The sequence below is a fragment of the Oryctolagus cuniculus genome, chromosome 6 (genome assembly GCF_964237555.1).
Source record: "Oryctolagus cuniculus chromosome 6, mOryCun1.1, whole genome shotgun sequence".
NCBI classification, from domain to species: domain Eukaryota; kingdom Metazoa; phylum Chordata; class Mammalia; order Lagomorpha; family Leporidae; genus Oryctolagus; species Oryctolagus cuniculus.
In genome coordinates this window covers 150839945-150867418 of record NC_091437.1, presented here as the reverse complement: position 1 = coordinate 150867418, position 27474 = coordinate 150839945, and the positions used below count along the sequence as shown (strand labels likewise).

Below are 27474 nucleotides of genomic sequence, written 5' to 3'. Positions count from 1 at the left end.
GAAATTGTTACTTGAAGAAACTGTTCACATCGCATCTGGAAATGTGTTCATTCTTCAGTTCAAGTGTGTTATTTTACACCTCATCAAACAGGATGATCATTTGTCCACAACTGCCAAAGCCTGAAGTGAAAGCTAAAATGTCCTTGCAGATGGCTTTGTTCAGCAAATTAGCAGAATTTGCTCCTATGCTAAGAAAAAGCATTTTCTTATAAAATATGCCACGAAATAACAAAGGGAGTACCTTATTAAGTAAAACCGAGGCCTCCTCAAAGTGCACTGTAAAACAAACAAGCCAGTGGAACGCTCCTTGGAGAGGCTGCCTTGCGGGCTGTGCCCATACTCCTCTCAGGGGGCGCTGCGGAACAGCAGGTGCGGGAGCTCAGCATCTGCACGTCTTCCCCCTCTTCTGCAGCTCTCAGGAACTTGGACAGAGCCAAGCATGACACAAGAGCTGCAGGGCTCCGCACACCTGGTAGTGTGCACTACAGGACAGAATGGCTGGGTTGGCGGGGAAAGAAGTGAGAAAGACAGGAGGAGCTTGCCGGAGAGCTTTTGGAGGCACAGGATGAAAGGAGCCCCCTTGGCTGCGACGGTAGGAAAGCGTTACTTTCAACTGTTGACTGGCACTGTCGCCACTGCAGCTCTCTGAATGGCTCAATCTAACACTGGTTTAAGAGCTGGTTTTTAGACTCTGAAGCAATGTGTCTAAGTTCTCAGATTCAGCTCATTTTAGGGATTAGTACATAGAGCCTAAGAAAAACAAGCTGGATCCTACTGCATGAAGCCACCCTGTTTTAGCAACTCAGATTTTGGCAAAAGAAGTCCAAAGTAATCACTAATTTTTAAAAATCTAACACCCTACAGAAGAAAACACATAGTCCTGATTCTGCATTTTCCTCCTACTGCTATGAGGCCTCTCTTTTCCCCAACAAGAGGCAGTTTACATAAATGGTTATGGGCAGGAACTCTGCTGCCAGATTTCCTGGGTTTCAACCATAAGGCTGGGCCAACTGCTCAACCTCGATGAGCCTCAACACTCTCTTCCATACAATGGGGATACCAGCCATCTGTCGCCAAGTACCTTGAATAGCTTGGTGCATAGGAAACATGCAAAGAAGGTCAATTGCTGCTATCGTTAAAACAACTGTTAGAACTTAGCGACCAATAGAACAGGATGGAAAGCCCAGAAATAAATCCACACTGCTGGCACTTGGCATCGATCAATTTTTGACAAAAGTGCCAAGAACACACAATAGGGAAAGGGCAGTTTGTTCAATAAATGGTGGTGGGGGCCGGCGCTGCAGCTCACTAGGCTAATCCTCCGCCTTGCGGCGCTGGCACACCGGGTTCTAGTCCCGATCGGGGCACTGGATTCTGTCCCGGTTGCCCCTCTTCCAGGCCAGCTCTCTGCTGTGTCCAGGGAGTGCAGTGGAGGATGGCCCAAGTGCTTGGGCCCTGCACCGGCATGGGAGACCAGGAGAAGCACCTGGCTCCTGCCATCGGATCAGTGCGTTGCGCTGGCTGCAGCGGCCATTGGAGGGTGAACCAACGGCAAAAGGAAGACCTTTCTCTCTGTCTCTCTCTCACACTGTCCACTCTGCCTGTCAAAAAAAAAAAAAAAAAAAAAAAAAAAAAAAAGAAGAAGAAGAAAGAAAAAAAAATGGTGGTGGGAACACTGGATATCCACCTGCAAGAGAATGAAAATCCACTCCGTGGCTCACTTGGTTAATCCTCTGCTTGCAGCGCTAGCATCCCATATGAATGCTGGTTCTAGTCCTGGTTGATCCTCTTCCAGTCCAGCTCTCTGCTGTGGCCCGGGAGTGCAGTGAAGGATGGCCCAAGTGGTTGGGCCTTGCACCCACATGGGAGACGAAGAAAAAACACTTGGCTCCTGGCTTCAGATGGGCGCAGCGTGCCAGCCGTAGTGGCCATTTAGGGGGTGAACCAACGGAAGGAAGACCTTTCTCTCTGTCTCTCTCCCTCACTATGTGTCCAAAAAAAAAAAAAAAAGAAAAAAAAAGAGATAAAAGACTCAAACATAAGCTCTGAAACCATAAGACTATTAGAATAAATAGGGGGAAAGCTCCATGCCTTTGATCTGAGCAATGACTTCCTGGGTATGATCCCAACGGCATAGGCAACAAAAGCGAAAATAGACAAACAAGATTACATCAAACCAAAAAGCTCCTAAACGGCTAATGAAACATTTGACAGAGTAAAGGAACAACCCTTGGCTTGGGAGAAAATATTTGCGAACCCGGAATATGATAATGAGCTAAAAAGGTAGAAAATACAAAAGGAGCTCAATCAAATAACAGCAAGAAAACATACACCCCCACTGAAAATTGGGCAAAGAGCCTGAATAGATTTTTGTCAAAAGAAGACATACGAATGGCCAACAAATTTATGAAAACATGCTCCACACAGCTAATCATTGGGGAAAGGCAAATTAAAACCACACTGAGATATCACCTCACATCTGCTCACATGACTACTACTGAAAAAGATGAACCTTATCCAGTACTGGGAGGATGTGGAGAAGAGAGCCTTGTACACTTTGGTGGGACTGTAACAGAGCCATCATGGAAAGCAGCACGGAGGTTCTTCAGAAAACTGAAAATGGACCCAGCAATCCCACTTCTGCATATATATTCAAAGACATTAAATCAGTGTGTCAGGTCAAGCTGCCACCGGTGATGCTGGCATCCCACACTGGAGTGCTGGTTCCAGTCTCAGCGGCTTGGCTTCCAATGAAGCTCCCGGCTAACGTGCCTGGGAGAGCAGTGGAAGACGGCCCAAGCAGTTGGGCCCCTGCCACACACATGGAGATGCAGATGGAGTTCCCCAGACTCCTGGCTTCAGCCTGGCCCAGTCTCAGCTATTGTGGTGGCCATTTTGTAAGTGAATCAGTGGATGGAAGATCTCTTTTTTTTCTGTCACTCTGCCTTCCAAATAAATATATCTTTAAAAAAAATCAGTATATTAAAGAAATATCTGTAGTACTATGTTCAATGCAGCATTATCAATAATAGCCAAAATATGGAAGCAAACTGTCAACAAATGGAATGGATAAAGAAAATGTGGTAGGTTCACAATGGAATTCTATAAAGAAGAAAATCTTGTCATTTGAGGTAACACAGATGAACTTCCAGGACAATATGCTAAGTGCAACAAGCCAGCCACAAAAAGACAAATACTGCATTACCTCACTTTATGTGGAATCTCAAATAGTCAATTTCCTATAAGTAGAGAGTAGAATGGTGATAACCAGAGGCTGGAGAAGGGAATAATGGGCAAAGGGGACATGCTGGTCCAAGGTTATATGCTTCCAGCCAGACAGGAGGAGTTTCAATGGTCTGTTGCACTGCATGATGACCACAGTTAATAATAATATATGTTTCAAAAGTGTTAAAACAGATTTTAGATGTTCTCACTGCAAAGAAGCAGATGAAGCTTGATTTAATCACTGCAATGTTTGGGATATGGGAAGATGACACCGTACTCCATATACAATGATGTACAATTATTGTCAGTTAAAAAACTTATAACTGTTGTTACTGCAGAGTGACATGTTTGTAGCCACTCTGTCAAAAAAAAAAAAAAAAAAAGCACGTGACTAATGTGTTCAATCATTTGCAAGTCTGCCTTTCCAAACGAAGAAGGTATTTCTTGACGGCTTATTATATTTTTGTCTCAAATATCCAAGTTTCTGACATATAGTAAGCGTGCAATAAATGTATGTTCAGATGAGTGAAAGGGAATAAAGCAAGCCTCATAGACCAAATAGGCAGACCAGGCTCAACAATGCTGCATGAATTCACATTTAAAGAGCCTTTATTGAGTACCTAGGCACTACATGACAACGTACATTCCTGATGCAACTGCAGTAATAACTAAGTGGCCGTGGAGTTACGTTCAGATTCACTTAGACTGGCTCCTTCAGTTTATAACCTGAAAGGAGTTCATTAACTAAACCTTGCTGGGCTAATGTTCAAGTCATGCAAAAAATTCATATGCCTCCAAAAGGTAGCAGCAGGGAGTCCGCGTGAAGATACAGGGGAATGCTATAGTAGGACTGGCATTCTCTCCTCTGGATTGAAGGCAGGGTGATGGGTTCTCTCTGAGATACAAAAAATACCTCAGAGATATTTTTAGCAGCCACAGGATCCATGTCAGAAAGCCCTGCTATGAGGGATCTCTCTAACCACAGGATAAGGAACTACATATCACACTGAAGCCTCGGCAACAACAGTTGCCTGACTTCAGTTTGTCATGCAATCATCATACATCTCAGCTCTTTTACTTTACTGGGAAGAGAATTCTAAGCCAGCATAAATGAATACGTGGATTTCAATTCTCCGAAAAGGCTTCTGGGTGTGGCTGAGATAGCTAACTTTGAAAACTTAGCAACACAGGATACATTATGAGTAAGTTCTTTACTTTTTTTTTCCTTAAATAATGATGCTAAGTCACCAGATCCTTCTGAAAGAGTCCTTTTATTAATTTCAATGAAGTCAAGCCGAGAACAAGTTGTAATATGAAACGCAATTTATGCAACTATGTTGAAATTCTCTGACAGAGTTACATCTTCTAATGTAAGAATTTTATGGTAAAACAATTTCAAAACAATATTAAGAATTAAGTTAGGCTTATTTTGGTTTTAGGCTGTCATAGGAAAACTATACAAATCACTGAAATCCTAAGGCAAAATGATAATGCCTTTAAATTAAAAAAAAAATGTTCTCTGCAGTTTAAAATTCAAGAGCTGAAACTAAACCTCAATTGAAATTATACTGTTAGGCAACTCCAAAAGCTAAACACAAAAACATGTTAAAATAAAGATTGCAACATCAAGGGAAAACCATCCTCATATATATGGTTTTAGATTCTCAGCCGTTTCTGACTCCAGCCCAGATGAGATCAACTGAGCCCTCACAGGTTTTCCCACAGTCAGCCACAAGCTACTCACTCACTCTTTTCTGGGCCACAGGGGTTTACTCAGGGAAAGGAATGCACCACGGTTAAAGGGCCAATAGAAATCCCGAGGGTGGGTCTGGTCTGTCTTTCAAAACCAATGAACTTCCCATTATATAACCTTTAATAACAAGAGAGAAGTTTACAAGTTATACACCCAGCTTAACTATAAGGCAGGCTATATCATATGCCTCACTGTACTCAAAAAGAAGAAGAAAGCTTTGTGCACGGCAGGATAATGTCAGAAACTTAGTGCATCTGACTTGATGGTCCCACTTTGGCTCTTTTTGACCAAGATCTTCCGTTAGTGAGGTGTTTTCAATCAGAAAAGCCAAGAGCATCTAAAAAACAAAACTTCCATGGCATTTTATTAATTCTGTATAAAATAAAGTAAATCTCTGTAACCACAGGAGAATTCTGAGAATCTAGTCTTTCCAGAAAGACCAAGAAAAATACTTCAGTTTCACCATTTTCAAATTCATTTGACTTTGAAACAAAATAAACATATTACTCTATTTAATATCGTTGCACAAGCGAATTCACAAGAATGAAATGTGTTCAGAGTTCCTAGAAAAAATGTAGCAATACAGGCTGCCAGCTTGTTCAGTGTCGGGCTCTAGGCAGGATAGCAGCACTAGCAGTGACTCAGAGTGAATCACGCGGAAGCTATTTTTGCTTTTAAAGGGCTGCCAGGCACTGTGTTAACATTCAACCCAGAGTAAATTCAGCCCAATGAGAAAACAAGTGTTTCCATGGTTGCTTCTCCACAGTGTGTATGGTATATACGTAACTATTAGGCCAAGAAATCCAGACAGATAAATTAAATAGCAATACTCATCTTTCATTTACATCCAGGCTTTGGAACACCGGAAGCACTAAATGTAACTTGGGCTATTCTTCCATTTCCTCTGTCTATGTGCCTCCCAGAATCCAAATAGCAAATACATAGAGGGCATATTGTTAAAGATATGTACAAACTGGTACCATTAAAGCAGCTTTAGTAGACTGTTGCTTATTGATTTTGTTAGGTTCCCTATTAAGAATCACAACCATTCACATTTCATGAATAGTGTAATCACCGGAGACTATGATGCTGAAAGTAAAATCAGTAGAAAATTTGGTCTACTGATACAAAAAGGAATTCTTATTTAATATCATGACTAGTGAATGGCCAGGGTCTGTAAAGTGGCCAACACACAGAAAGCGTTAAAAAGAATATTGATTGCAGATGAATGGTGAACCTTTAAGTGATTGTTTAAAAAACACATAACATAAAATTAACCACTTCAGTCATTTTTGAGTGCATGGTTCATTAATGTTAAATGTATTCCACTGCTGTGAAATAGATCTCCAGAACTTTTCATCTTGCAAAATTGAATCTCTATACTATGTAATTTCTAAAAAACAAAAACCCTCAATATTTTGAAATATGCTATTTCTGGCTGAATGCACATGGAGTTTTTATACCTGAATAGACAGTACATTAGGGAGTTGTGGGAATAGATAATTTCTATAATTTTAAAAATTTATTTTATTTAATTATTTTATTTATTTGAAAGACAGAGTTACAGAAAGAGGTAGAAACCGAGAGAGAGGCCTTCTATCCGCTGGTTCACTCCCCAGATGGCCGCAACGGCCCATCTCTTCTGGTTGTTCATCCCGTGTGAACCTCCTGGTATTTTGTTTATTCACCTTTATATACTTTCTGTATGTATACATTATTATTGAAACCTAATTTTCCCTTCTATTTAAAAGTTAATTATAAATAGGATTTCTAAGACTTTGCATACGTTCTGAGGTGCATGCAACCCACATTACCAATCTTGCTAGGGAAGCTAACTTTGGTATTTTTTACGAAGCAAAATACCACTGTATGACAGTACCATAACTTCTACAGATGATGCTGAGGATTCTAAGATCCTCTAAGATAAAGATCTAAACAGGCAGATTTAACTATATCGGGGCCAGCGATGTGGCGCAGAGGGTTAAAGCCCTGGCCTGAAGCGCCCGCATCCTGTATGGGTGCTGGTTCTAGTCCCAGCTCCTCCTCTTCCGATCTAGCTCTCTGCTATGGCCTGGGAGAGCACTAGAAGATGGTCCAAGTCCTTGGGCCCCTGCACCCACATGGGAGACCTGGAAGAAGTTCCTGGTTTTGGATCTGCACAGCTCCTGCCGTTCTGGCCATCTGGGGAGTAAATCAGCGGATGGAAAACCACTCTCTCTGCCTGTGCGTCTGCCTCTCTGGAACTCTGCCTTTCAAATAAATAAATAAATCTTTTAAAAAAAAAAAAAAAAACAGAGGCAAGAGCCTTCTCTTTATTTCCTACCCTGATGAATTTTTTTTTTAAACATTTCAAGGGTCACTGTCACAAAGGAAGTGTAATGGAAAAGGCCAGGTCAGCAGGCAACAGGAGAGGACTGAGGAATGGTAATCTGAGCACTGCAACGCTGGAAAACAGCCACACCAGCTACCTTGCACTGCTGTCATGATAGGACTGGGCACAGTGACAAGTCACACAAGAGAAGCCTAACTGAAGACTCAAGCACTGGATAAAAAACATGACCGGACCTCTTACTCAAGATCCGTACATCACCAGGATGCCCGAGTGCTCAAAGGCTATTTTAAACACCCTGAAAAAGTCTCCTAACTGTAATAACAAAACAGACGCTTGCAAATCACATGGCTCCTGGGGAACAACCGTGAAAGGGTACCTTGGTAATGAGAAAGGCGGGACCTACTAAAACAGTCTATCCTGCCTGGATGAACTCTTCAATTCTTAAAGCATCTAGCACAGGGGTTGTGAAATAAATGCATGCAATACAAAGCAACAGAGATACGATAAAACATCTCATTTGAAATCCAAGCAATTTTAAAGTTCTGTGTTGGTTACCTACATGTTGCATAAATAACTTTCAAAACTCTCAAAGCCTAAGGGACCATAACTGATTTATCAAAACATTTTACTTCCTGACTCTTGATTATGATTTTATTAACTCACCTTTACCTGAAAAGTTCAAGGTCAAATAAGTGAAAGAGAGTTAACTATTCACAAAAGGAATAAGATATGGGACCTGCGTTTTAGCATAGTGAGTAAGCTACCGCCTACATGTCCACATCTCACAAGGGCCAGGTTCCTGTCCCCACTGCTCCACTTCCAGTTGGAAGACCTCTGTCTCTCCCACTCTCTTTGTATCTCTTTCATATAAATAAATACATTTTTATTAAAAAAAAAAAGATCTAAGCAGAGGCATAAATGGGAGAGGAATGACAGCTGAAGCATGAGATTTTTAGGACAGTAAAATTATTTTTAAGAAGGAGACATGACAGGTATTTGTCAGAAACCCATAGACCATTTGAATCAGCAATTCTACTTCTAGGTATACACAAAGAAGAATTTAAAGCAGGAACTCAAACAGATATGACACCAATGTTCATAGCAGCATTATAGCCAAAGGTAGAAATCTAAATGTCCATCAACAGATAAATGGATACATAAAACGTCGTCCATACAATGGAACATTATTCAGCCTTAAAAATGAAGCTGTGATACATACTGTAACACAGATGAACCTGGAAGCCACCATAGTAAGCAAAATAATCCAGACACAGAAGGACAAATACTATATGATTCCACTTATATGAAGTACCTAGAATAGTCAACTATAGTGGTACACAGTGACAGAAAGCAGGAGAGTGGTTACCAACCTGGGGAAGGAGGATGAGTTATTATGATTCAGCGGGTAGAGTTTCCTTCCGGGATGCAGAAAGTTCTAGAGATGGATCATGGTGATGGCTGTACATCAATGTGAATATACTTAAAATCACTGAATACTTGGTTAAAATGGCAAATTTTGTTATGTGAATTTTAACATGAATAAATGTCACAGAAGTGCATACAGAATGAACCTTAAATTAATTGATAAATTTAGTTAATAATAATGTACCAATATTGGTTCATCAATCATAACAAATGTGCCATACAAATGCATGATGTTAAAAACAGGGGAAACTGGTGGCAGTGTGGCAGCAGGATATGGGAACTCCCTGTGCTAGTTGCTCAATTCTGTAAACCTAAAATTGTTCTAAAATATAAAGTCTATTAATTAAAAAAAATCTAAACAGGCAAAGATGGTTGCTCTAGGGCAAGCCTTGCCTCCACGTGGAGCCTGCACGACTCCCAGGGACTCAGTTCCTTGCAACCCTGAGTCCCCATCACTCAGCCAGCAGCCCTGCTGGGTCCCACCTTCTTTTCTGCGATGTCTGATCCGATCTCACTGTTCTAATGTTCACATACTTCCTGGTCCTGGAGGCCCAGATTCTGGATCCCTTTGCTCCTATGGGCCCTGGATGTAACTGCTATTCCCTAAGACTGTCTGTGACTATTCCCTAAGCTCTGACCTATGACTTGTTTTGACCTCAGTGTCAGTGTGTATTTTGGCTTAGAGACTAGCCTACTATTGATGCTTAGTACTCTAAGTCTTGATACAATCCCCCAGTTCAGTCTATCAACCTTGTATTTATCTTGCTAGAAGGTACAACCCAGTCTAACAGTAATGAAATATGAAGAGCAGTTAGGAGAATGACATTGGAACAAAATTATAATATAGAACAAACATTCCTCAATACTTAAATAAAGCTCTTAGGGGCAGATTCTCACTCTGTCTTCTAATTTCCTGCCTTAATTCTACACTGACAGTGTCCCAGTTGTAAAGCAAGAACTGCACACCTTAATGTTAGAGAGAAAGCAGTTGAAGCGGGCCAGATGTAAGACAAAGGAAAGGGTCAGAGAGTGACTGAGAGGCCTGACTCTGATCCGAATGCATTTAAAAACAAGAAATCCCGACACTGTGTGTGTCAAGTGAGTCTCACATTTCAGGCTAGAGGTGGCCTACAGACCTCCACACCTCTGTGTGATTGGAAGGGGTGGGGAGTGGAGAAGGGGGAAGGGTGAGGAGGAGAGGAGAGGGGAGAGGAGAGGGGAGAGGAGGGGGAGGGGAGGGGAAGAGTGGAGAGGAGGGGGAGGGTAGGAAGGATGAGGAGGGGAAAGGGGGAAAGAGAGGGAAGGAGGGAGAAAGAGAGGAGGAGATGAGGAGATGCACTAGTGCCTTTTGTAGACTCTACTGTTTGGGGACAATGAAGCTGAGCTAAGTCACTCCATAACAATCTATATTTACTAAAATACCAAAGAGAAGCTTAGATCCACGACAGACACGGGCAGTGAAATCACATTTCAGAATGCCTAGTCCTTGGGCCAATTGGGAACACAATTTAATGCCATGACCAGTTTCAGGTACACTGCGGGATACAGACAACCCTAAGCAGACCAAGAGGACATTCTTCCATGGCATGATTCATTTCACTTCCAGTGCCCTCTGAGGAAAATACCGTGGCAGAGAAAAAACCTTAGTCAGAAAAAAAAGAGCATAAAAGCTCAAGATTTCTTCCTTATACAGGTCTATTCTTTCAAAGCCAAATACTTAGGTTCTTCTCTTTTCCTTTTCCCTATTCTTGTTTTATAAAAGGGAATTAAACTAGGATCAGTTATCACTTACTACTGAATGCAATTTTTAGATGAGAAAATATGATTGCCCATTGATCCCAAGATATTTTTTTCTTAACAGATTGGGGGATGTTCTTCATTTTAAGTCTATGACATGAGAGCAAGACACAAGGCTGCGCCTTGCCTACTCTGAGCATAGGAATTAGCAGATGGATGAGGAAAACACTTTCCTCCAGGCACGGGAAGCACATGCCTTTGATGGGAACATGGGCTGGAACTTGGTCACCCCTTGCCTCCTTGGCCAGTACTTCTGTGTAGTGCATGATAAACCTTACATCTGGATATAGCAGTCCCATCCTATCCTGTGTTTAGAAACATATCATTTTCATAAAGGAATTATGCGCCTGTGAGTCGGAATAAAGCCCCTGTGAGTCGGGGCTTCCTAGCCCACGAGGATATCAAAATAATTAATATGTAACCTGGCAAGGATGTTCAGTGGTCTGCATTCAACCACTTATCTGAATCATCTGCTCAAACTGCAGTCTGGCTAACAACTTCACTACCCACTGGACTCTTCTCACCTGGCTGTGCGCAGAGGCACACGCAATAGCCTGGTCAAGAACTACACTCCATTGCAGCCACTCGGGAAGTAAACCAGAAGATGGAAGAGCATGTGTTCTTGTTCTCTCTCTCACACACTGTCCTTTCTTTCCCCCTCCAACTCTGTCTTTCAAATAAATAAATCTTAAAAAAGAAAAAAAAAAAAAAAAAGGAATAGGCTTTGCAGTGACATTGGTAATGGCCAAAGAATAACAATAATAGATAGCTATTAAAAAGAATGAGGCTGGGGCCAGTGCTGTGGTGCAGTGGGTAAAGCCGCTGCCTACAGTGCCAGCATCGCATATGGGCACCAGTTCAAGTCTCAGTTGCTCCATTTCCAATCCAGCTCTCTGCTACAGCCTGAGAAAGAAGTAGAAGATGGCCCAAGTCTTTGGGCCCCTGCACCCATGTGGGAGACCTGGATGAAGCTCCTGGCTCTTAGCTTCTGATTGGTGCAGATGGCCCGAGTCCTTGGGCCCCTGCACCCACGTGGGAGACCCAGATGAAGCTCCTGGCTCTTAGCTTCAGATTTGCACAGCTCTGGCCCTTGCAGCCAATTAGGGAGTAAACCAGTGGATGGAAGATCTCTCTCTCTCTGCCTCTCCTTCTCTCTCTGTGTAACTCTTTCAAATAAATAAATAAACCTTAAAAAAAAAAAAAGAACAAGGAAGCTCTATACATAGGAAATGGAATAATAATCAAAATATACCATGTGTGGGGCCGGCACTGTGGCGAAGCAGGTTAACGCCCTCATCTGAAGCTCCAGCATCCCATATGGGTGCCAGTTGGAGACCTGGCTGCCCCACTTCCTTTCCAGCTCTCTGCTGTGGCCTGGGAAAGTAGTAGAAGATAGACCAAGTCCTTGGGGCCCTGAACCCGCGTGGGAGACCCAGAAGAAGCTCCTGGCTTCGGATCGGCACAGCTCCGGCCGTTGCGGCCAATTGAGGAGAGAACTAGTGGATGGAAGACTCACTCTCTCTCTCTCTCTGCCTCTCCTCTCTCTGTGTAACTCTTTCAAGTAAAATAAATAAATCTTTAAAATATTAAAAAAAGAACAAAACCCAAAATATACCATGTGAAAAAAGCAAAATAGAACAGCATCTCTAACAGGCCCCCACCCATGGTCACAGGTATAAATATACAATATAATCCATTAACTTACTGAACGTCTATCACAAGCTAGGAACTGTGCCATATTTTGAGGAATTAAAAATGGATGAGAGTCAGTTTTTATCCTCAGTGAACTCTCCATCTGAAGAAAATACAAAACTAGGAGAGTAGAAGAATTTCAGGAAGAAAAACATGATTAGCATATAGGAATGATTAACTCATCTACATGGTACACTGATAATGATGGTAAGGATGAAAATAATAGTTAACAGTTACAGAACATTCAATGTGTGCCAGGACCGTGTTGTGACTTCTATACATGAATCTTCAAAACAACCCTGTGAAGTAGCTGTTTTATTATTCTGTTATTTTAACAGATGGAGAAACTCAAGCACAGAAAGTTTTAGAAACTCACTCACGGGTTATACAGCTTGTAAGGGGCTGAACTCAGACATGATCTCAGAATGTGTAGCTCTGGAGTCTAAGCCATGAACTATTACTGCTCTGTAGAGAATCTGAAAGAATAAATTCTAATCTCAGACCAATAATGTCATCAGTAACACTGCCTTACACCTATTTGCAGTTTGTAAAGTACTTTCAAGTGCAATCTCACTTTCAACCTGTAATAGCCTTGCGATTCATTCTCTTTGAAACGAACATGTATTCCCACCTATTAAAATGAAATGATAGCGGCTATTATACGTCCCCAAAATCCCTGTCACTGAAAATAACTGAGGTAGTAAAAAAAAGTTACTCTCAAAGAATTCTGCAGAAACTCATCACACTGTGGCATGTAAGTTAGACAAGAAAGGCAATGATAAACTAGATAATGGGACTCACTCACAATGGTGTTTGAAAGGCCATTTTAACAGGAAAAGACTGCCTCTGGTTTATATAAATACAAATTATGATTCTTTTATTCTATAACTATATTTGAGTACTGTAGTAATTGGTCTATGTTTAAATATTGTACTATCCAATTAGCATAAAATAAAATGCATTTTATCTGATCCTTCTCAAAATGATTTAAATAGGACCAACTAGAACAGATAGTTTAAAAACCAAATTTATCTTTCAAGTTTTAGAAAAGGAAATCCCCAAATTATTTCTACCACTTTAGCCCTTAAATAAATCCAGATATACTTGTAGAAAGTACCAGCTGACATTACTCAATGGGGGTTTCCTTACTTTTGTTCATTTTGGATTTCCTTGTCAGTAGGAATATACCTTATTTATTTCTATTTTTTGGAAAAAACATTACTCAGTGAAAGCACTATTCAATGAAAATGAAATGTGCACTTCCCTTACAAAATAAAATAAAGATTCTTTATTTAATTTTCCAACCAACACAAATATTTCATGGAAGAAAATTAAGTCCTGGACCACCGGAGAGGAAAAAATGTGCCAACCATCTTGCCAGCATCATCTTTCCTACAGCACTTCTGTAGCTCTATTATCTCATGCTCTTCAACATTCACTAGTTGAAAAGATTCTCCTTAATTAAATAATTACCTTCTTGGAAAAACACAACCCAATTCTAAATTTAGTAGTATTCTCACCTCTCCACTTATTTAAATTCTACCTCTTCTTCAAAGTCTTTTCAAAACTCATTTTCACTCTGAAGCTATCACTCCCTGGTTTCAAAGATCTTTCTCTTTTAGGGTGTTAATTATATGAATCACATATCCTGGCACTCACTCATGTGCCTCCTTCCATTCTTTCGCTAATTCAGTAAGCACTCAGCTTATATTTCTCCCATAGCACTTATTCAAGCAGTTGTAAATATCTATTTCTATGCTCTACTATGAGGACTAAGTCTTGTCCATCTGTTTTCCACCTTTGATTAAAGCTGAGTCCTTGGCACATTAGTAATAAACACTTTTTGGATATAAAGTTTGCCTATCTTGTAAGAATATAATGTCTTTTTTTAAGATTTATTTTATTTATTTGAAAGGTAGAGTTACAGAGAGGCAGAGGCAGAGAGAGCAAGAGAGGTCTTCCATTCGCTGGCTCACTCCCCAAATGGCCGCAACAGCCAGAGCTGAGCGGATCCAAAGCCAGGAGCCAGGAGCTTCTTCCAGGTCTCCCACGTGGGTCCAGGGGCCCAAGCACTTGGATCATCCTCTGCTGCTTTCCCAGATGCATTAGGAGGGAGCTGGATAGGAAGTGGAGCAGCCAGGACTGAAACCTGCGCCTACATGGGATGTGCACGCTGCAGGTCGGGGCTGTAACCCGCTGCACCACAGCGCTGGTGGAATATAATGTCTTGAAAGTAAAGATGTGCTACATATTTCTTTTTTCTCTACACTTAGCCCAGAGTCAGGCACAAAACACTCAAGGATATTTCAACAAATACTGTATAAGTAAATCAGTTGTACATTAGTTTCTGTTAAATACTCTTCAAATTGCTTTGATGTCTAAACACACAAACATGTCTCTGATGAAATGTACGAATCAGAAGAGTAAGATTACCTCAAATAGTCCTTTCTTTTCAGAGGTAGTATATTGAGAAAAAAAGAGTACTATGGGTGCATGCACAAGTCTATGCTGCTTCGGCAGTTAAAATTTGGTATAAGAATTTCAGAATGAACAGGCAGAGATAAGCTGGCGTGGTAGACTCGAAATCTGTCCACTATATGTTCTAGCTCCTTCCATCGAGGCAGAGTCTGTTTGCCCATCCCTTGACTCCGAGCCGCCTTGTCATTGCTTTGACCAAAAGTCGGGCAAAAGTTGCACTGTGCACTTTCCAAGCCCAGGCCTCAGGAGACCCTCAGCTTCTGCTCTGAAAGGTCTGACCTATTCTCTGCCGGCAGGTAAACAAAATGGAACCAGTCTACCCGAGGATGAGTTCACATGGAGTGGGAAGCAGCTGTCCCACCAGCAGGGGCGCTCCACCAAGAAGCACAGAGACAATCTGCCAGTGTGGTGAGCCCAGCAAAACCAAAGGAAAAATCAGCCAGCTAACCCCAGGCCAACTGACCAGTTCACAGAATCAGGAGCCAAATGAATAGTTGCGATTTTAAGCTGCTAAATTTCGGAAGGGATTATTCCACAATAAAGGCAAACTGAAAGAAACTCATTAGCATTTAATTTAAGACTGAGTATTTACATGATGTAGCAATACTAATACTAATTTCTGAGCAGTCTTCAACTTCAGTTTACAGCCATTAATAATCATCCCCTGGGGCCCAGCATGCAGCGGGTTATGCTACAGCCTGCAGGATTCATATGAGTGCCCATTTGAGTCTCAGCTGCTCCACTTTTGATCCAGCTCCCTGCTAAGTGCAGAAGATGGCCCAAGAGCTTGGGCCCCTGCCACCCACTAGGGAGACCAGGCCTGATCCAGGCTCCTGGCTTCAGCCTCGTGTAGTCCCAGCAGGTACGGCCATTTGAGGTAAGAACCAGTAGATGGTAGAACTCTTTCTCTGTCCCTTTCCTCTCTCTCTCTTTCTCTTACTCTGCCTTTCAAATAAGTAAATCTTTTAAAAAGAAAATCATCTCATATGTTTAATATTTTTAAATAACCTTAAAATTTAAAAAATGGAATTAAAGTATAATTTCCAAATAAAAACTGCTAGCTTTTGTATTGACTGATCTGCTAAAAAACTACTACCTATTAAAGAGTATACCTCAACTTCATCCTTTCATGAGCCATGAGAGTTTTTTTTTTTAAAGTAAACTATGTGTTTCTTGCTTATGAAATTGGATAGCCGAAAACAGGACTGATCTTTTTTTTTTTTTTTAAGAGACATTTATTTAGAAGGCAGAGTTAGAGAGAACAGGAGAGAGAAAGACAGAGAGAGAGAAAGAGAGCGAGCGATCTTCCTCCCACTGGATAATTCCCCAAATGGGTACAACAGCCTGGGTGGGGCCAGGCTGAAGCCTGGAGACAGGAGATTCATCTAGGCCTCCAGCATGGGTGGCAGGGGCCACGTACTTTCCACGGCCTCTGAGATGCATAAGCAGGGAGTTTGATAGGAAGTGGAGCAGCCAAGACTAGAACCAGCACTCGTACGGGATGTGGCATTGCAAGCAGCAGCTTAGCCAACCCGAACTGCAACACCAGCCGCCTTTTACTCTTTATTGCTTTAAATATCACTTTTTGAGACTGGGAAAAGAAAGATGAAGGAAACCTGACCAATAAGACCAATGAAGCAGAAGCACAGAAAATAAAAAAATAATGGTTAGTTTCTCTCCCTCCAAAGCTAAATCTTATTAAATTATGAAATTTAGTTTATGAATTTTTAAACATGAGATTTTGAAACATGAAAATGATTCCCTGTGTAGGACTCAGAATTTTGTACATTTGGACAAAAGGAAATTCAACTAAAAGAAGAAAATGATTCTCTTAAGAAGAAAAACCATTTTCCCCTTTGATATTTTTGGCTCCTTAGTCCTTAGTCCTCCTGAGCTTGCCCTGAGGTTGGGTGGCTTGGCATCCTCCCCCCACACAGAGGTCATCTGCTCCCAGAGTTCCATGGCCTGGCAGCAGATGAAGAGCCCATCTTTCCTCTTTAGCCAGAGCCGTATACTGGAGCTTTGTTCATTTCCACCCATTCATGGAAAATAGACTAAAATGCAGAATCTTAAATTCAATATGCTTGATATTTGTGTCAACTTCTCCACGTAAAGACTAGCTCTCCATGAAACATTACTTTTTATTTATTACTTTATTTGAGAGGCAGGGAGAAAGACAGAATGCTTATCCACTGGTTTCCCCCTAGATGTGTGCAATGGCCAGGGCTGGGCTGGGCCAAATCTGGGATCTGGGAACTCAATCTAGGTCTCTCCCACATGGGTGATGGGAACACAATTACGTGAGTCATCACTACTCCATCTATTAGGAGGTGGAGCTGGTTATCAAACCCAGGTATTTTGATGTGGAATTCTGGTGTCTCAACCAACAGCCTAAACATCCTCCTCTACTATTTTTTTTAAAGATTTATTTATTATTTATTTGAAAGTCAGAGTTACAGAGAGTGAGAAGAGGCAGAGAGAAAGAGAGAGAGAGGTCTTCCATCTGGTGGTTTACTCCCCAATTGGCCGCAATGGCCAGAGTTGTGCCCATCGGAAGCCAGGAGCCAAGAACTTCCTCTGGGTCTCCCATGTGGGTGCAGGGACCCAAGGACTTGGGCCATCCTGTACTGCCCTCCCAGGCCATAGCAGAGAGCTGGATCAGGTGGAGCAGCTGGTCTCGAACTGGCGCCCATATGGGATACCAGGGCTTCAGGTCAGGGCGTTAACCCACTGTGTCTTAGCACTGGCCCCCCTACTACTTCTTAATGGCAACAAGTAACTCACAAGGGTAACAGATTCAAGTAACAAGTAACTCCAAAAATAAGCCTCTACTTACCCTTGTAAGCTCTTCTCCCATATACTCATGGTCTGATCTAACTAGATTACTTGCTGCTGTTTCTCATGTCCTATGCCTTTTTTCCCTATTTTTGTTCATGGCTCACAATATGTCTTTATTGGGTGATGGTGATTGGAATACACATATAATATTTATACTGTCTTAAAATGCATAATTATGCAATAACACATTTCTAAATGATTCATTTTGAAGATAATTTTCACAAAGCTCTTCACTGTTTCCCAACTTTCCTATTAAATATCTTAGAGAAATACTGTACACAATGCATTTGCATTTGGTAATATCATATGAGAATAGATCCCCAAAAGTACACTTACAAGGAAAGTATATTAAAGAGTCTTGGCATGCATCCTATGTCTTTAATAGTCAGTTGATTATAATTATCTTAAATCATTATTTAATGATCTATATCATTGTATTATGAAAACTTAAAAGCTTGATCCTCAGATACAGTTGGTGTATTATTAACCACAGTGTCGGTATTTATGACATATAATTCTAACATTCTGCTCTCAACCCTCCGCTTCTTCCTTTGCTCCTCCTGCTATGACCTTTAGTCTTCAGCTCAAGCGATTACCAGGCCAATAGCCAACACAGAAAAAACAAAGCTTGGTATTCTGAAAAGATAATAATATACATTCTATTCTTAGAGGCAGAGTCATGGGAAAACTTGCTATTTGAGTCAAAATGAGTCAGTCAAGATGAGAAAGTTAAATTATTTCAGTCCGGGATATGTGTGTGTATGTGTGTGTTATGAGATACACCATCACCAAAGCAGCAGACACAGTTTTACCAACATTGCTGAAGGACAGTTTAATACACATTCAAGTAGTAGACTATGAATATGATTTTTTATTACTGCATTCCATTTTGCATACTATCAAAAACAAAATAGCTTATTTCCAAGCTGACATAAAATTTGCCTCAACTTCCTGCCAAATGATCTCATCTACTGATTTTCCTAATCTGTGTAACCGGATATTCCTCTCCAGACTAAAACTTCTCTAAAGGTCTCACATTATACATGTGCACTTGCTGCACCTTGAAGTTGGTGACACCTGTATGAAGACAGTCGGATGGGCTTGTTTTAATCAAACAAGGGAAGAGAGCGGAGTAGCAGAAAACTCCATGAAGAAGCCAGCAAGTGTTCACAAAGCACACAAAGGATGGAGCTGAAAGGAAACAGTACTTTCCAAGAATTACCAGTTCCTAGATCAAAGGGCTAGAGAGAGGAGAGTGCAGCAGAGGGGCGGGGAGATGAAAAACAAGCCTGGTGCCAGAAGGACCCAGAAGAGCAACGGAACACCATTCACTACTCCAGCTTCACGCGGACAAGCACGACCAGCCTGACATGTGAAATGGTCACTTCTCTGGCAGAAACCGGCGGAAGTCAAGCTTGGAGGCTGAGGTTGAGGACAAGATGCAAACAGGGCAGTAGTAGCAGCGGGAGCAAAAGGAAATGCAGATGGATGGGCAGAGGTTTGAACAAATGTGACGGAGATAGCACATCTCATTAACTGGCTAATTCTTCCCATCTTTGCAGGAATAATTTTTTGCTTTTGGTAAATGCAAAATAAAGCCATTGTGCTCAGAAACAGTAAGAAAAAAATACCAAAATAAGCTACTACTGCACATCTTTGATTCCATAATATTATCAAATGTTAGAAAAATGGACAACTTAATACTCTGTGCAGGGGAGAAACTGACACTACCACAGAACAGGAAAGACGGAGGCTACTAAGGCTGAGGGTTGGAGGAAAGAACTACAAGTTAAGGTTCTTACTTTATATATCTGAAATCAAAGCAGTGTGTCCCCTAGGGGAGGAAGAAGGAAGCATCTTTCATTAGGAAGGCTTCAATGGTCAAACAGGTCAAGGGAGGTTGCCAGAAAGTCTGGGAATACCTCCAGCAAACTTCGTAGCCATCCTTTGTACCGATCATCAGGACTATTGCCCAGGTCTGGTCTGCTAAAGTAACCTTGGTAAAAGGTGCAAGGCCTTGCCCTGTCTTCTCATTCCCAGGACTGGTATGTGTTCAAGAATTTGCCATGGAGAATCTGTCCCACAAGCAAAAAAAAAAAAAAAAAAGATCCCATAAACTAAGTTATAACCCCCTTTTGTAGCCCTTCATTCACATCCCAAACACACACACACACACGCACACACATGCACACACACACACACACACACGGCTAGTTCTATGCCAAATACTGTTTAGGCACTGGGGATACAGATCAAAGGCAGTGAGGTCCCTGCTCTTACTGAAATGACATTCTAGCTCAATGCAGACTGCATCATAAAAATGATGTAATCCCATAACAAAACAAACTGATTGATTTAGCTGACCTGGAAACTTTCGTTCTTGCATTTTAAAAAATAACTGCTATCCTTATTTTAGAAAACCTTTAATTAATCTCTACTCCACTCTCATTCCTTCTCCAAATTCTTTTTTTTTTAAAGATTTATTTTATTTATTTGAAAAAGTTACTGAAAGAGGTAGAGAGAGAGAGTCCATCTACTGGTTTACTCCCCAAGTGGCAGCAAAGGCTGGAGCTCAGTGGATCTGAAACCAGAAGCTTCTTCCAGGTCTCCCACGTGGGTGCAGGGGCTTAAGGACTTGGGCCTCCTCCACTGCTTCCCCAGGTGCAATAGTGGGGCGCTAGATTAGAAGTGCAGCAGCTGGCGCCCATATGGGATGCCAGTGCTGCAGGCCAGGGCTTTAACCTGCTACGCCACAGTCCTGGCCCCTCATTCTCCAGATTCTTCATGTCAAGTTCTAGGACCCTGCAATCTCAGGTTATTTGTCCACTTTTTCTCTGTCAAGATATCAATTACTTGTTAATATTCCTGGAGACTAGTATAGTACCCTGCATAGAGCAGACACCTCTTCCCTAAGTAAATGGTAACAGCAGAGGCTATACTTGTAGGTGGAGGAAGCCAAGAGGCGTATAGGAAATTTCCACACCTCCTGCTGTTTTGCTGTGAACCTAAAAATGGCTCTATCAGCATGATTTTCTCTTTCAAAAGAAGATAAAGCAAGCGGTGTGTCCAGGAGCTATGTGCCGGTTAGGGAGCTCATACAGATTCTTCCTCAGCAACCATCACTCCTCTAGGAAGACATTTCTGCCTCACCTCTCTGCTTCATAGATTTAGTCATGCAGAGTCCCGGGGAGTGACGTCATTTAGGAAGTAGATCACATGAGATGAAGACACTGGGAAAAATATGTATTATATATGAATATATAAAATTTATATAAAATTTGAAATGTCATCAGGTGATTTAAAAATAACCAAACTCAAACAGCAGAGTTAATTTTCTTCAGTTAAGTCTAATGTGTATCACTAACCAAACTCCTAGTATTTTAAAGAGCCATAGAGTACATGGTGGCAGCTTGTAACTCCACACATCGGCGCACAATGCATGTGCTCATCAGAGTGCCAACAGTGCTATCCCTGGCATTGCAGTCTTTGCCTCCTTGTTAAGAAAGGGTTGCCCAAATCAATACTGTATGGAAAAATGACTTGCTACTGGATCTATATTTTTTGTTCACATCTTTGCCATTTACAGAACATTCCTTAACTACTGGACCATAAAGCCATATTTTATCCTTCATTAAAATATTTTAATATTTCAGCAAAATGCTTTTTTGCACTTAATGATTCATGCCAACTGATAGTAATTTTAAAAACAAATATCCTTATATTTTATGCATATATATAAATAAAAATTACTAAATGCCTTTAACAAGCTAAAACTAATATTTGGGAGGTATATTACGGTTCATAAAACACTTTCACATACATATCTAATTGAACATATAACTTTGTGGGCTAGTTAGCATTATTGTTATTATTATGACTCATACTTTTCAGAAAAATAAAACTTCATTGAGATAATAAAAAAATGGGATCAGCATTTGATGCGGCAGGTAAGATGCTCCTAGGGATGCCTGGTGTTCGTGCTGAAGCACCTGGGTTCGAGTTCTGGCTCTATTACTGCTCAGTTGCTTGTTAATGCATGCCCAGGAGCCAGCAGGTGACAGCTGATTCAAGTACTTGGGTCCCTAGCACCATGTGGGATACCTGGACTGAGTTCCAGGCTCATGGCTTTGGCCGGGCTCGGCCCCAGCTATTGCTGTCATTTGGGGAGTGAACCAGCCAATGGAAGATCACTCACTCTCTCCCTCACTGCCTTTCAAATAAATGAAAGGAAATAAATAAAAATACGCAACAAAAAACAATTACTTGGCTGAATCATAACTTGAATTTATATTTTCTGATTTCAAATTCAGAATCTTTCAATGGCTTTGACAGTCTCTATCCATAACACTGTTAACAACATTTATGCAGGTAAATGAATAAATGAATTTAAAAGTTATCCAGGAAAAAAAGACTTACGCTTGTTATAATTTTACTTATTTATATACAAATGAATTTGTCTTTTTAGTAGTCCATATTGTTTTCCTGGTGCATCCTGTACCTCATTTTGGCCCTCGTTTCTCAGGGAAGCCATCTTGCACAATCAGCAGCTGCGGAAGGTGGGCCACAGAGCAGCTCAAGCCCAGACGGCCTCACTTGTCCCACCACCCCAGCTTCCTTAAATTTTAAATACAAGGCAAATAACTCTGACGGACAGCACTTGAGCATTACAAATATACAAATATGATAATTGTTAAGACTAAGAAGGCTTATGAATAAACAATTTTTGTTTTAGAGCAGCTAAGTATTTCCATCAAAATGCTGTCAAGTGATCTGATGCTAACCAGGTACTGAAAACCAGAACGTCCCAGCTCTGAGAGCACAGAGGCTCGTCTATTTGCTCACTGCCATACTGCTAGTATACTCAATAAACACCTGCTGAATGGTGAATACTAAGTACAACATGGAGTATAAAAGTGAGGTTCTTACATACAGAATAAAGTTAGTTTTTAGTCAAACCCAGGCCACCAAGTACAATTTCATTCATTAGGTAAATACTGAATAACCTATACGTGCTCTAATTATGCTAAGATATTTATATATGAATATTCCCTTTTGGGTTTTAAGCTGTGTACATGAGATCTGGAACTTGTGTCATATTTGTACCCTCTAGGGTACCTAGCTAACAAACCTTTAGTAGGATAGTTATCCACAACTCTTATTACATATTAGCATCACCTGGGGAACTTAGACAACAAAGCCCTACAGGCCTAACAGCTACCACTAAGTCTCTCAGCTAAGGACTTAGTGCTGACCTTTTTTTTTTTAAACGTCCACAGTTATTACTGACGCCCAGGTACGAGTGAGCACTCCTACTGTAAACCAGTGGGTCTCAAACTCCGGCACACAGGAGAATCACCTGAGGCGCTTGTTAAGTTCAGTCCCATCCTCAGAGTTTCAGGTGTAGCAGCTCCTGTATTTTTATGAGGGTACTGCCTGAAACGACTGCGGCTGCTCTGAGGGTCTACCCTTGTAGTCACTGCTGTAGGCCATCTGTTCTGTTACTGGACTCAAGGACAAATGTAGGAGATACACAAATGTTCCCATGTGAACACAAGAAACATTAAAATATAAAGAATTTACGAAAATGTACATTAAAACTATAATGAGATACCACCACATAGCTGCCAAAATGATCAAAATTATAAACAAAACCAAAAATAACCCATGCGCTGGTGAGTGTATACAGTAACTAGAATTCATACACTGCACAACAAAAAGGAGTTTGTCAGGTTCTTACAAGATAAGTACCAGATACTTACCGTAAGAGTCAGCAAATCCATACCTGGAATATTTACTCAAGAGTTTGACAGGTTCTTATAAGCACCAAATACTTACCGTAAAAGTCAGCAAATCCATACCTGGAATATTTACCCAGTAGAAAGTAAAATGTATCCATATAAAAACCTGTGCATGAATACTTATAATAACTTTATCCACAGGGCCACAAGCTGGAATCAACTGAAATGTCCTTCAACTGGTGAATGGATGGATCAACCCTGGTTTACCCACATGATGGAATACTACTCAGCCGTACCATACAACCCACTGCTGATATTGTCAGCTCTATGGCTGGATCTCAAATGCATTCTCAGAAGTGACAGAAGTCACCAAAAAAGCTACATACTATGGAGTTCTATCTATAAAATACTCAGAAAAGCTTAGAAATATATGGAGAAAAACCAAAACTTGGTTGCTAAAGCCAGAAATCAGGTAGATATTATTGGTTATATTTTACAGACCACCTCTGACATTCTCTCGTGCCCGCTTATTTCAAGTGCAAAGTGACAGGCCCTGGCAAGTAAGCCAACAATGTATAGTTAATGGAGATGATGAGAGTTACTAGAGAATAACAAGTGATGAACATCAAACAATCTCTCATTGTGTGCCATATTGACTTAGCGATACAAAGAGACAAAAAGAGCACTTTTAGGACTTTTCCAATTCTTTTGAAATCTTGGAAGCAGAAATGTGCTTTTAGTTTGGTGTCTGATTTTTTTCTAAGAAAACATCCTCCCAAGCATGTTTGTCTCTCACGGCTAGTGGCTCTTTGAATTGAGGGATATCATTTTACTGATTATAAAACTATGGATCCATTACAGAAAGCAAGTAAAGAATAAATACAGCTTTTTAAGATAAAGAATGGACCACGGAGTTAGTAGAGAAGCTTATGCTACCAACTCAGTAGTGTTTATTCCATAAATCTGTAATACCTTTTTCATATTTTTATTAGCCATTTATATAGCTTCCTTTGTTAAGTGTTCAAATCTTTACTATTTAAACAATTAGAGTATTTATCTTTTTTTACTTATATATACAGTATGCTGCATCAATTATAGATATAGTTCCTTCACTTTCTTAGATGCACATTTTCAGTCTGTAGCTTGCTTATTTATCCATTTTCTTAATGGCTTCTTTGTCTTTTGCTGAGTTAAAAGTCTTAATTTTTATGAAGCCTACTTTCCTTTTTTTAAAGATTTATTTATTTGAGAGCAGTTAGAGACAGAAAGAGTGAGACACAGAGAAGTCTTCCATTCGCTGGTTCACTCCCCAAATGGTTGCAACAGCCAGAGCTGGGCCGATCCAATGCCCGGAGCTTCTTCCAGGTATCCTATCTGGGTGCAGAGGCCCAAGCACTTGGACCATCTTCCATTGCTTTCCCAAGCCATTAACAGAGAGCTGGATTGGAAGTGGAGCAGCCAGGACATGAAGTGGTGCCCATAAGGGATGCCTGTGCCAAAGACAGAGGCTTTATCTGCTAGGCCACAGCACCAGCCCCATGATGAAGTCCACCTTTCATGAATGTATACTTAACCTAACTGCAACTAAATTCAATATTCAGTTTTATGCCTTGCTTTATTTAAGCTACTTGCAAATATACTGAATATTAAACTTCGTATCCCATTTTTTAAAACTATTATAGCATTAGTATTTATTTTCCGAAGTTAATTCTGCTCACATAATTTTTAATGGCTACAAAATATTCAGCTTTTATTGATGTACCATTTTATTTACTAGCCTCCTAATGTCAGACATGACATGTTATGATTGTTAATTATAAATACTATTATGAGGAATACTAGCATGAATAATTTTTGCTCTATCATTTCAGAACATCTACTTTTTTTCAATGATTTATTTATTTATTTGAAAGGCAGAGTTACAGAGGAGAGAGAGAGAGAGAGAGAGAATATCTTCCATCCGCTGGTTCACTTCCCAAATGGCTGCAATGGCCAGAGCTGGGCTGATCCACTGTCAGGAGCCAGGAGCTTCTTCCAGGTCCCCCACCTGGGTGCAGAGGCCCAAGTACTTGGGCCATCTTCTTCTGCTTTCCCAGGTGCATTAGCAGAGAGCTACATCAGAAGTAGAGCAGCCACAACTCAAACAGGTGCCCCCATGGGATGCCGGTGCTGCAGGCAGTAGCTTTACCTGCTACGCTACAGTGTCAGCCACAGATCATCAACTTTTTGTTTTGTTTTGTTTTGTTTTTGACAGGCAGAGTGGACAGTGAGAGAGAGAGACAGAGAGAAAGGTCTTCCTTTGCCGTTGGTTCACCCTCCAAAGGCCACCGCGGCCGGCGTGCCGCGGCTGGCGCACCACGCTGATCCGATGGCAGGAGCCAGGTACTTATCCTGGTCTCCCATGGGGTGCAGGGCCCAAGTATTTGGCCATCCTCCACTGCACTCCTGGGCCACAGCAGATAGCTGGCCTGGAAGAGGGGCAACCGGGACAGAATACGGCACCCCGACCGGGACTGGAAACTGGGGTGCCAGCGCCGCAAGGCGGAGGATTAGCCTAGTGAGCCACGGCGCCGGCAATCATCAACTTTTTTAAAAAAAGATTTATTTTTATGTATTGGAAATGCACAGTTAAAGAGGGAGAGAGAAGGCAAGAGAGATCTCCCATCTGCTGGTTCACTCCCCAGATGACCATAATGGCCAGGCAAAACACTCCATTCATGTTTCCCACATGGGTAGCAGGGGCCTAAGTATGTGGGCCATCACCCATTGGTTTCCCAGGCCCATTAGCAGACAGCTAGGTCAGAAGTGGAGCAGCCAGGACTTGAACTGGCATTCACAGGGGATGCCGGCTTGCAGGCAGTGGCTTAGCCTGCTGTGCACCACACTGCCGCCCACCCCCCCCCCCCCAGCATCTCAAGAGATCTTGAATCCCATTGACAACATACTAGAATGGTAGTAGGATGCAGCACATGTTAGAAAGAGAGGGCATCCTCCTCCCCTATCATCATCTAAAAGGGAAACTGAGAGATGCAGATGGGGAATCCAGGAACAGACAGGGACCTGCCACAGGGGACATGTTCATCCACTGGTATCTAAAGCAGGTCTCACAACTTCAGTTAAGGAGATCTTATACCACATTAATGCTTCCAAAATCTTAAAATGAAATTAAACATAGGTCATTAGTATTATCATTTGAATGTGTAAAACTATACAAACTTTGTTTTATTTCAAAGGTTATTCATTTGCAATGCATTTCTGTATCAATGGCTCTGAATTTCTATACACATAACTACAGTTTTTCCCCCTCTATTATTGCTGCCCTACCCATATAATATTCAAGTATAGTTGCTTCAGAAAGCCTAATATATTTTATTTGACTTTCAAGTGCCAGAATGATGAACGATTAACCATGTCCATGTACCATGAACAAGCAACACACCAAGTTGCCAAAACTGTATTTAAAAGTCTCCTTTCAAAAAAAAAAAAAAAAAAAGTACTAGAAGTGTTTAATAAGTTTGTGTGACACTCCCATTGTATCTAACAATTACAGAACTTCAGGAATCAAAACCTGACAAGATAATTATTTTCTTAAGCATAATGTCCTTCTAGACTCAGCCTGTTTCCTGAGTATGGATGGCATCATACTCATGAAAATGAGAAACACCCAGAGCTCACAGTTTGTGTTGAAACTTGCTGCTGATTCATTTGTCCCTTGGTAACTGAATCGTTCATTACTAACTTTAATTATAGCAATCTCTCATTCTAAATCTTCCCCTTCCCTTCTGAAAGTATTTGCTATCCTTGTGGCCTCCTGACTCTGAGACACCGGGTAAATGTCACCTCCATGATTTTTATTTTATGGTGTTCAGTCTGCTAAAAACAGATCCTGCAGTCTTCATGCCTCCTTTCCCACATACACTAGGGATACTGTAACGATTAAGTGAGATGATGTATGTGCAAGAGATTATTGTTGTTATGCTTAAAACAGATTTCACGGAACTTGTTCTAAACTTGTGATGTAATAGATATCCTATTTCTCACTGCCATAACAAGCAACTATTCACACCAGTAACATCCTTCTTAGCCACTAACTACTGAATGTATTGGAATGTGGAAAAGGATTGCTATAGATGTCTGAGATGATTACGACTCTGGATCTCTAAATGTCAGTCACCAAGAGTACTGCTCAGCTAGAT

The 27474-nt window shown here is 41.1% G+C and overlaps 1 protein-coding gene and 1 long non-coding RNA gene across 4 annotated transcripts in view; one reads left to right on the top strand and one right to left on the bottom strand.

Moving 5' to 3' along the window:
• The window catches only part of NSMCE2 (NSE2 (MMS21) homolog, SMC5-SMC6 complex SUMO ligase), a 249982-nt gene that overhangs the window by 123782 nt on the left and 98726 nt on the right, over positions 1-27474 (bottom strand). The window lies entirely within an intron of this gene.
• Positions 4192-8887, top strand: LOC138849984 (uncharacterized). Its single transcript, XR_011389331.1, has 2 exons — positions 4192-4427; positions 7333-8887. It is a non-coding gene; the product is annotated as an uncharacterized lncRNA (long non-coding RNA).